Below are 10,231 nucleotides of genomic sequence, written 5' to 3' on the forward strand. Positions count from 1 at the left end.
ACTGGGGCCTGCCAAAGTCACTTACGTTGACAGTTTGATTGCAGGGGGCACGGTGGGGGGTCGGGGGAGGGTAAGAGAGAAGAGACTGATTTAGTCTTTGTGTGACTTGTACCCACCGTATAAACTCAAGAGCTGAGAGTGAGTGTTTTCTGCCATAGAGTCTATGGCACAGAATGTCAATAAGCCGGCACGCAAAGACAAAATGAACCAGAAAATCAATGCATATACTTAATGTGTTAATTTCCACTAAAATGTGTTACAATCAATGCATTTTTAGGATCTGAGAAATTCAGCATGCTTTATTATACTTTGATGAAATCTAGAGAAGTATTTATTTTCTCTTAAGGGAATGAGGGTGGGGAAGGAGGGTCCACGTTGTTTTCAGTGTGGAGAACATAATTTATATAAGGAAATGTTGAGAATTTATGTAAAGATTCATTTTAATCAAGGGGACAAGATGCATTACAAAAATTATACTCCTTGCCATTGGAAGAATGACACTCATGTCTAGAAGGTAAGATGATACAAATACTATGAGACCAAATGGTGACTATGAAATTCAGTTTCTGCAAAATATGTTTGCTATTCAAAGGACAAAAAGTTATGTTTTTATTTTTAAAATTTATTCCCAAATTTTTGTTTGTTTGTTTTTGGATTTTATTTTGTTTGGTTTCTTTGGTGGGGGAGGTAATTAGGTTTTTATTTATTTATTTTTAATGAAGGTACTAGGGATTGAACCCAGATAGGCAGGCACTCTGCCACTGAGCTATACCCTCCCCACAACAAGTTATGGTTTTAAATTCCTGTTGCTAGAAAGATTATAAGGAAGAAGTGGATAGAGCTCTAGAGAAAAGAAATCTGGCAAGCTAAAATCTTACAATTTAATATTTCTAATTAATTCCTCATCATTAATGTCATCATCACCACAATAGTATGTTTTTAAGCCACCTCTTTAATTAGTGCATAGTTTTAGTAATATATTCTAACAGTATTACATATAAAATGGCATACTCACCCTTAAATATAAACACGAACAAATAAGGAAACTATGAATGAAATGTATCAGATATATTTTGTCTCCTGTCTTAATCCTGGTAGTTTATTCATAGAAATGGAAGTCCAGGCATATAAGGTCGAAAGTCAGAATGCCACACTTTAAAAAAGTTCTAATAATTAGGGCTTGATAAATAAGACCCCAGGGTCCTAAAAGAACTTACTGGTGTGTTACCAACCACATAACGAACAATCAGAGGGTTAGAAAGGTACCCAATAGAGGCAGATACTCTTTTTTAAGAGAAGAAAGATTCCAGAAATTGAAAACCACGGAGCTTATCCTCAAACTCTGGAAAAATTATATAAGAGGTCATTGAATAGTTCATTTGTGAAACTAAGAAAAGGAAGGTATGATTACAACGTGTAGATAGCACAGAGGGAGAAAAATTATCTTGTTCTATGACAGAATCACCTTCCAAGAAAAAGTGATTACTAAGTCTAATAATGAAAATGAGTAGAGATGGATGCACCATGTTGTATATGATTGCAAAACCAGTTGCAGAGTAGATGGGGCCCGCTCCCAGGACAAGGATGAGTGTGAGCATACAGTGCAAAGTGGTGAGCAGGACACACCGGTAACTAGCCGTTCATGGAGCCCAGCACCTCGGCATCTGGGGCACTGAGGCCCCCTCCAGGGGCCATAGTTTAAGAACACTGACAACTTTGTGGCCATCCAATGGAGACACAAAACACTGTGAGGGAAATCTTCAAATACTAGGAGGCCTCACATGGACGAGGGACTGAATGTGTCTTGTAGAAATCCAGAAGGCAGACAGAGGGCAACTCCTCCCCTAGTCAGGTAAAGGGAGAGGTGATAAAAAGCCAACATTTATTGGGAGCTTGCTACATGTTGGACATAGTGCAAATGATGTTTATCATTTTATTAAATGTTCCCCAAACTGATAAAGTATCTGTTCTTATACCCATTTTACAGATGAGAAGAATGAACAATGGAGAGGTTAAGGTCCACTTCCTGTAACTCACAGCACCCTGATCCAGGATGCATTAGAGGTACTTCTTTCCTTCAGAGAGACATTAATGTATATCATCTCTAAGCATGTTTTCCCAGCTCTGACAATTGTGAATTTGGTTCTTTTTTTTTTTTTTGAGGGGGTAATTAGTTTTATTTATTTACTTAGTTATTTTAATGGAGGTACTGGGGATTGATCGCAGGACCTCCTGCATGCTAAGCATGTCCTCTAACCACTGTGAGCTATACCCTCCACCACCCCTGAGAATTATGAATTGGAAAGAATATGTTCCCAGATGTTACCAGTATTCAACCCTGATTGTTGGGATTGCAAGCTATTTTCACTTTTTTATTTAAACTTCTCTGTACTTTTTGTATTTTCTTACAATGAGCACATATTACTGTTGTAATTGGAAAGAAACACTGAAGCTATTTCCTTTTGAGGCAAGGAGGAGGGTCCTGGAATTCGTGTGCAAAAATGTAAACAGATGATTTCTACATGTTCAAGGGGGCATTAAATAGGCTTTAGATTCCTCCAAAAATGTTTAAAAGTTTCCTGGAACATGATTATTCCTAAAAAAATCAGAATGATCTTATATAATTTTCCCTTCACACTAAATGTTTTTAAAGGCCATTATATTGAAGAAGCAGGGTCATGGGGCAGTTCTGCTATGAAGATATTTCTATTTCCATTCCCCTCCCCGACACCTGCCGTGGGCATCTATTCCGTGGGGTTATTTGTGGGTCCTTGGGAGCTTCCCCATCTCACTGGACTGTTCATCAGCATTTCTCCTAGGTTCGAGCAGAGCTAATTCCTGGGTCTCTGATTTCAGGAGAACAGCTTCATCCATCTTCTTCTGTTAAGATCTTCGAACCCCTCCAGCTCACGGTCCCACCCCAGCCGGCACCCCCAACTCCCCGCACGGCCCACATGTGGCCCATCGGAAACACGCCCCTCCGATCCGCCACTAGAGGGTGCACGATCACTTTCCAAACACGCTGCTCCCGCTGCCCTGCAGTTAGTTGCCTGCAGATAATGTTCAAGCACAGGGCAGACACCATCTGCATCATGGAACAATGACCACACTTCCCACTTGGCAAAGAACGTGCACAGCACATCAGTCATGCTCTCCAGAGAAGTCTTGTCCAGCCTCCAACTGCAAAGATTTGATACCTGCAAGAAGGGATCTGGGTTAAGGGTAACAAAACTGGTTTGAAATGTCTGCTTTGCAACTTCTGGCTGGGTGGCCTAGCCCCTCACCGTGAGACGAGCACGCAGTTAGCACCTGCCGTCTTGGGGTCTCTGTGGAAGCTTAATGAGCATGAGCTGTTCCGTGTCGACTGACAGACATAGACTCTTCCCAGGGTTTTGTCATCATACTTGGCGGAAGAGGGAAAGGGCAGACAGAAACATGGAAAAGAGAAAGGACTTTCTTTTCCTGAGCATCTCCTGTGTCTGCTGCTACACCGAGCCTTTGAAATGTACATACCTGGGATGATATTATCCTAGAGTTTACCAGTGGGTTTAAAACAGAGGCTCATGGAAGTGAAGGAACTTTCTCAAGATTACACATCTCAGAAGTGGCGGGCTCCTGGGGCCACCTAACTCTAAATGTCCTATTTTTTCTATTGTAACTACACTTCCTTTCATGACTATATCATGATCAATTGCTAATACACGTGGTAAACCAATGACCTTTATTTTTTAAATAAATAAAATACCAGAATGTTATTTTAAATTGTAAAATGTTGGAGGCAGGTGGTGCTCCTTTTAAAAAGGAAAAGCTGGATGAACAATTGATCACTTCTGTTGCCAGAGGCTGTACCTAGACAGTGTTCCTCCAAGAACATCAGCAACAGAATCACCCAGAACTTGTCACAAGTGCAGATTCCTGAACTAACTCTTGTGCAGATTTTCCTTGATTTATGATGGAGTTTTATCCCAAAAAACCCATTGTAATTTGAAAATTCCATTTAGTCGAAAATGCATTTAATTCACCCACCTGTCGGACATCATGGCTTAGCCTAGCCAACCTTAAACGTGCTCAGAGCATTTACCTTAGCCTACAGTTGGGCAAAATCATCTCACACAAAGACTGTTTTATAATAAAGTGTGGAATGTCTCAGTAATTTGTTTACTACTGAAAGTAAAAAAGCAGAATGTTTGTCTGGGTCCAGAATGGCTGCAAAGTGTACTGGTTATTTGCCCTTCTAATCCGGTGGCTGAGTGGGAGCTCCACCTCACAGCTGCTGCCCAGGCATGAGGGGGTATCACGCTGCATCTTGCTGGCCTGGGAAAAGATCAGGATTCAAAATCTGAAGTAGTCTAATTTCTTCTGAACACGTATCGCTTACATACCACCTTGAAGTCAACTCATGAGTTGAACCACGGTAAGTCAGGAACAGTCTATATTAGTTTCCTGCTGCTGCTGTAACAAGTTACCACAAATCTAGTGACTTAAAGCAACACAACTTTATTGTCTTGCAGTCTTGAAGGTCAGACGTCTAGGATGAGTCAGGCAGGTGCATGACTTTTGGACAGTGTAGGGGAGAATCTGTTTCCTTGTCTTTTCCAGCTTCTAGAGGCCACCAGCATCCCTTGGTTCCATCCTCTGCCTCTGTTGTCACATCTCCTTCTGACTCTGAAACTCCTGCCTCTCTTTCACTGATAAGCACCCTTGTAAGTACATTGGGCCCACCCAGATAATGCACGGCAATCTTCTGATCTCACGACCCTTAATTTAATGACATCTGCAATGTCCCTTTTGATGAGTAAGGAAATATATCCACAGGTTTTGGGGGACTGGGAAGTGGATATCTTTGGGAGGCCACTCTGCCTCCTGGGATGCCTCAGGGATTCACATTCAGAAGTTTGATGTGGGGGCCAAGAATCTTCATATGTGAAAACCCCTCGATTGTCTTTACACTATAGTTTGGGAACCAGTTTACTATAAATGAATACACACCTCCGTTTTAAAAGCAAGCATCTTTTTTAAAAGCTCTGGGATGACTTAAGTGGTCTGACAGGCTTGGGAGGGTGTGGTGTGGCCCTGTAGAGAAGGAGTGTCCGCTCAATGGAAAGGTTGGGGTGACAAGTTGGCCAGTCTCTCAAAGGTCAGGGGTCAGAGGCATTACACCTTGTCAGGAGGAGGGCAAGAGGGACCCTCAAGGAGAGCGTAGTATCTGCCAGGGTCCTAGCAGGAGAGACGGCACACTCTAACTGGGATCATTTTAGGGTGAGGAGTAGAGGGTCCTGGGGCTGGTCACAGCAGGGGTACCATTACCATCCTGCAGCCTGAAGGGGCATCAGGAACCGGAGCCGGCCATGTGGAGGGGTGGTGGGGAAGGAGGGGATGCGGTCTGCCCCAGACCTCCTCCAGGCAGCAAGTGTGCAGGAGAATGCTGACCTCGCTCTCCTCCCTCCCGTCTCCTGCTGGGGTCCTCAGTGGCCAACCCCCCCCCCCCGCCAGAAGCCAGAGGACACTGGGTAGTGCCCGCAGGGCAGGCCCTGGGGCTCAGAGCAGGGCTGAGATGGCCGGAGAGCAGGTCCGGAGGAGCCATGAAAGAGCTCCAGGACAAGACGTGTTTCCACTCCTTGAGGAAGGTGTCGCCACCCTCCACCCTGTGGACCAGGCCACCTGACAGAGGTGGTGGGGGTGTGATAATCCCAGGGTAACCAGCGGGCGCCCAGGGCAGCCGAGACCTGGCCAGCACGCTGGTGGAGATGTGCAGAAAGTGCCAGGTAAGCCCCAGTGGGACAGGTGACAGGCCTTGTGTGAGCCTGTCTGCTTCAGAGCAGGGCGTGCTGGAGGCAGGGTGTATCCTCCAAAGCTTTTGTCAGGAATCACGCACGCTGTCTCATCATCCTCCTGAAAACACCTTTGCTGACAAGCTAGAGTGCTTAGAAGTCAGCAGCATTGAAAGGTCTCCCAGGAGATGCTATGCCAGGTCCTTGGTACCCCAGGCACATCTGGGCCCAGAGATGCACTTCTCCATCACATTACATCCTGATGTTTAAAATGCCCCTGGAAAGAAACAGTATTCTTTCAGGAGCTTAAAGGTTCTAGGTATGCAGAGAGAAAGCCAACAAACAAAAACAGTGAGAAAGAAAATGAAAAGGTTTTAATCTGGGAAAAAAAAAAGTGGAGCAAGTTGGGAAACCAGGTGGAGACACCTGTCAGCAGGGCAAACCCAGGGAAGAGTGGAAGGATGCCTAATGTCAGGAAAACAGCCAACTGTGCATCCTGTCTCTTCTGTCTTGTTTCTGCCGCTATTTTAAAGAACAGTCTTTTAAAAAGACAAATCTGAATGTGTCACTCATGTGCTTAGAGACTCCCAGTAGCTTCCCACAGAGCTTTGAGTGAAACCCAACCTCCTTACTCTCCCTGCATGAGCTCTCCCCACACTTGCTGCTTCTCCTTAAATCCTGCACGCTCACCTTCACTCACTGTGTTCCATCAGTGTCCACCATCCCTTCCCTAAAACTGCAGGCTCTTGGCAGCCTTGCGGCTCCTTCTGCCCGGATGGCTGCACCATTTCCTCACCGGCTCCCACAGGGCAGGAGGCTTCCTTGACCACTTCATCTAAACTAGGCTGCCCTCTGTCTCTGCACCCTAATTGCTTCCTTCATAGGATCCATCTTAGTTTGTAGTTTTTATTTCCTTGTTTACCTGTTTATGGTCTGCCTTTCCCACAAGAATATAAGCTCCATGAGGTCAGGGCTGAGTTCTGCTTTGTTTACTGTTGAATCTCTATTTCCCATGCTTGGCGTGGGCAGGTGGATGGGTGGCTGGCTGGCTGGATAGTTGGCTGGCTGGCTGGGTCTTATGAAATCTAGTCTTTGCCTTCTCTGCTTGCACTTGACAACTATGTTATTTAAGGTGGGATTTGTTTGGAGTTTGCTCTGCCAGCCACGGCTAAAAAGTTCCTGGCACTTCACAACCAGAGAGAATCAAAACAAATGGAGACAGTGCAGAAAGTATTTGGACACTGGGGAGAGGTTACATTTATCTATTCCTGAAGAATTACTCCAGAGATAATAGCTCTTACTTATTTGAGAAATGTAAGATTTGCTTTACAAAACTGAAAAAAAAAAATCAAAGCCTAACCTCCTTGCAGGGGAGATGATAATGACCTTCTGCAGGTGTGTGTGTGTGTGTGTGTGTAGCCTCCATACGCACAAGTAACGGAAGGATTTAAGGCTTACAGAAATTCCACCTAGTGCTTCGGCATAAATGGAATTTTCTTTCTTTGCAAAAACCTAAAAAAAAAAAAATTCCAGGCAAGTCTGGAAAACTTGTTTGCATCTAAAACCTCTTAGGGCACTTTCTCAAGGATTTATAACGTCTGAGAAATTTTATACCTCGAGACACTAAAAGCCAAGATGGTCAAAAATTAGAAGGACTCGTTGGAAAGAATTTACCCTTATATACCATCCTGCCTCTAAATTTGTTATTTAGTATGGGTCTAGGAAAATATGCTAGGGAGGGAAATCTTTTTTACCTGTCTGTAGAATTTACAGTGAGGTGGTCCTGCAGTGGGGGAAAGAAAAATCTTTATGACAAGCCACCAAGCTGGTCAGGGGCTGAGAGCAAGGAAAAGACTCCAACAGAGGCAGGGCCAGGGAGAGTCGTGCTGATGCGTCTGTGCCTTGTGGATAAGACTATCCCGGATTTGACTTGTTAATCATCCGGCTTCAAGAACAGGCACAGTCACATCATTCAAAAGTCCACAAACGATAAATGCTGGAGAGGCTGTGGAGAAAAGGGAACCCTCCTACACTGCTGGTGGGAATGCAGTTTGGTGCAGCCATTGTGGAAAACAGTACGGAGATTCCTCAAAAGACTAGGAATAGACTTACCATATGACCCATTAATCCCACTCCTGGGCAGATATCCAGAAGGAACCCTACTGCAAAAAGACACCTGCACCCCAGTGTTCATAGCAGCACTATTTACAATAGCCAAGACATGGAAACAGCCTAAATGTCCATTGACAGATGACTGGATAAAGAAGAAGTAGTATATCTATACAATGGAATACTACTCAGCCATAAAAAAGAATAAAATAATGTCATTTGCAGCAACATGGATGGCCCTGGAGAATGTCATTCTAAGTGAAGTAAGCCAGAAATAGAAAGAAAAATATCATATGATATCATTCATGTGGAATCTAAAAAAAAAAGACACAAATGAACTTATTTACAAGACAGTGACAGACTCACAGACATGGAAAACAAACTTCTGATTACTGGGGGGAGGGGGTGGGATGGGATAAATTGGGAGTTAAAGATTTGCAGATACCAAAAAAAAGATTTGCAGATACTAACTACCATATATAAAACAGATATACAATGTTTATTCTGTATAGCACAGGGAGCTATGTTCAATATCTTGTAGTAAGCTATAATGGAAAAGAATATAAAAATGAATATGTATGTATATGGATGACTGAAGCATTATGCTGTACACCAGAAATTGACACAATGTTGTAAACTGACTATACCTCAATAAAAAAAAAAAAAAAGGCAGAGTCACACCAACTACATAGCCTGTTCCTAATTGTGAGTCTCAGTTTCCTAACCAGTAAAATTGGAGTGATAAAAATACATATTTCTAATACTACTATTATGAAATTAAATGAAAAACCAGCATCCATAAAACCTTCAGCCTATGCAGCAAGCTTTCAGTAAACATTAGCCATAATTGTTTGTGGAACTCAGCACTGTCCAGTAGAAAAATAATGGGAGCCATGTGTGTAATTAAAAATTTTCTAGTAGCCATATTAAAAAAATTAAACAGATAAAATTCATTTTAATTTTTTATTTAATTTACTATATCCAAAATATTACTGCTTCATTATCTAACAAGTACAGATAATGAGCAAGATATTTGATACTCTTTTTTTTTCATACTAAGTCTGAAATCTAATGAGTATTATATTTACAGCAAAACTCAGTTCAGACTGGCCATGTTTCAGTGCAGAATCTCCATCTGTGGCCGATGGCTACCACATTGGAGAGTGCAGGTCGATCTCCTGGGCCTGAATGCCACAGAATGACCTGGACTTGCACAAAGCTCCCATTTGACAGTACCAAAGGCAGATGGCCACTGGAAGAATCTCTTGCTACCCTGTGGCTAATCCCATTTTACAGAAAAGCAGCCAATGAAACACTGTTGAACTTAAGGGCAAAGTGATTTTTTTTTTTTGGTTTAATTCATGCATCCCGTGTTCCCAGATGGCAACACCATGAAACTAGAAATGCGCAGATTGGTTTTCTGAATTCTCTCGGTCTCAGAGGATTTTGTTACCACTCTGTAGTATCAGAGTGTCCTGCTAGTTTTCTCAAGAGTCTTTCTAGAGTTCACAGTCTGAAATACACTGCCAGGTACCAAGATAAAAAGTCCGACACTTCCTTCTTCAAGTTTACCATGGTCTCATCTGGGAGATGGTCTCCAAAAGAAAAGAAAGTTGAAAAAAAAGAGGGTTTGGGGAGGCCTCTGTGAATTTCACCCCCTCTTTCCCAGCAGTATCGGTGGGGAACCAGCAGATGGCAGCCTAATACTCTTAAACGAGAAGTTTCAGCCACCAGACCCAAGGGAAAAATAGCGAAAAATCCCAGTCCTGTCCGTGTGCTGAGTGCAGCAGTGTCGGTGTTGGTCTTTGCCTGGAGTTCATGAGATAATTACAGCATCGTGGTGACCACGCTACCATCAAGGCAGGGTGGATATTCCATCATTTTCTCTTCTCTGCCTTCTCTTGCTTAAAATCTTTTAAACTGCTTTCTGGATTCTTTTCCAAAAACTGGAACTTTTCCAGTTCAGAAGACTACTTCCAGGGGGGTGGGAAGGGATAGACTGGGATTTCAAAATGCAGAACAGATAAACAAGATTATACTGTATAGCACAGGGAAATATAGACAAGATCTTACGGTAGCTCACAGAGAAGAAAGTGTGACAATGATTATATGTATGTTCATGTATGGCTGGGAGATTGTGCTCTACACTGGAATTTGACGCAACATTGTAAAATGATTATAAATCAATAAAAAAAAGTTTATAGAAAAAAGAAAAAATTTTTAAAAAGACTATTTCCATAGTTTGAGTCATGGGATTCAAATGTACAGGGAACAGTGTATATTTCTGGTTATTAATAAACAGTCACTGCTTTTTTCCTTTCTTTCACACAGTTCGCTCTCAGATACACTTT

Source organism: Vicugna pacos, chromosome 35 (genome assembly GCF_048564905.1).
Source record: "Vicugna pacos chromosome 35, VicPac4, whole genome shotgun sequence".
Taxonomy (NCBI): domain Eukaryota; kingdom Metazoa; phylum Chordata; class Mammalia; order Artiodactyla; family Camelidae; genus Vicugna; species Vicugna pacos.